The sequence below is a fragment of the Geospiza fortis genome, unplaced genomic scaffold (genome assembly GCF_000277835.1).
Source record: "Geospiza fortis unplaced genomic scaffold, GeoFor_1.0 scaffold112, whole genome shotgun sequence".
In the NCBI taxonomy this organism is placed as follows: Eukaryota; Metazoa; Chordata; class Aves; order Passeriformes; family Thraupidae; genus Geospiza; species Geospiza fortis.
The window spans coordinates 9,576,193-9,577,822 of NW_005054298.1; positions in this window are offsets into that span (position 1 = coordinate 9,576,193).

Sequence of the window (1,630 nt, forward strand, 5' to 3'; positions counted from 1 at the left end):
TCCACCAACCTCAACACAATCTTTTAAACAATTATTTATAGAATTAATAGAGAAGTCAAATAATCCAAATGAATGATAACATTTAAAAGTAATATTTGCTACAAATGAACACAAATTATTTCAATACATAATGCATTAACTCCAGCAGAAGGGAAATTCATCCTAATTAGAGGTGTGCTGGGGCTGTGGCACATCATGAGGGCACTTGGCTCTGGGACCTCCCTGAAACACTTTGTTGGCTATAAATCCATTTTTTTTCTGTCCTATATAAAGTCCTCATAGCTTTTACTTTTCAGTAGCACAGATCCATGATGAGCTTTTCCTTTTAGTCCATTAATTGCTCCATTTTGTTCATTTAATTCCATGGAAGGTGCAATAATGGAGGGACACAGCCCAGCCATCAGACTCATCCTCTCTTAAGTAATTTTTCCTTGCACAGAAATCTGCAGTGAACAACAAGAGCATTTTAATGCCAGCCTCACCCTGCCAGCAGCCAAATTTGCCAAAAAGGGGGATGAGGCATCCACAATGGTCCCAGTGGCATGCTGCTCCAAGCCCTCCCAAGCAAACCCCATCACTTGGCCAAACAGGGACCATGCCTCAAATCCATCATCAGGGCAGATATGGATTGTGGGCATAATGCAGTTTCTTCCACCTGATTCGATCACTGCATAATTAAATTACCTTCTCTGGCATCTATTTATTTGTACCAAAAGCACACACTTTCCATCTTTTATTTTTATCCTTCCAGGCAGCTGATGCTGGACGATGCAATCAGTGGTGACAGAAAGGTTCTGTTTCGATTAATGAGAGAGCAAAGTTTGGGGGGGAGGAGAGGCAGAAAAGCCAGGACGGAGGAGGACTTGTGATAATTCAGGGTGATTATGGCTAATTGCCCTGTTTTGCTGCCAGTTGCAGTTTCTGAGGCAGAACTATCAGGCTGTGAAGGTCTGGAGATGTCCTTTGGACGGGCGCAGGGAGAGTGAGATGGCTGCCCAGTTTTCCATGGGACTCACTGTGGTCCCACTGCTGCTCATGGAGCCCTGCCAGGATGCTTGGGGCAGGGCAGGCAAAGGGACAGGGACATGGCCCTGGCAGACCAAGCCAGCAGGAGGGAGGAAGAAGCTGGGTTTGATGCAGAAGTTCCATAAGGAGCCAGTTGCCAGCGGTGATCCTTGGTGCGTTGCCTTGGGCAGACTAACACCAAACCCAGCCGTGGCTTCTGCTAGCACATTTCTCCATGGAGAAAGCCAGAAACTGCCTCCCTGCCTACAGCATCATTCCTCCTCCCCTCCCTCCAACGTGGCTGGCTCGGTCCCTGAAGTGTGGTGGCTTATATCCCTCATAAACCCCAATCCTGGCTGCACCCCTTCCTTTGATGGACATGTTGGTTCTGAACTCCAGTGACACCTCATGGCAAATGAGTCCAGCTAAATATTTCCTTTAGTTGTGTCAATGCTGCTGCAGTGTAACCATCTGGCTTTGCCTCTGGAGCCTGGCTGGTGTGGCCATGTTTGCTCTCTTCTAATCCTCCCCTCTCACCCTCTGCTGGCCTCATCTCCATCACCCTGCTTCACTCAGTCTCTCATTGGAGACTGGGACAGTGAAATGCCATTTTTATGGACTTCAG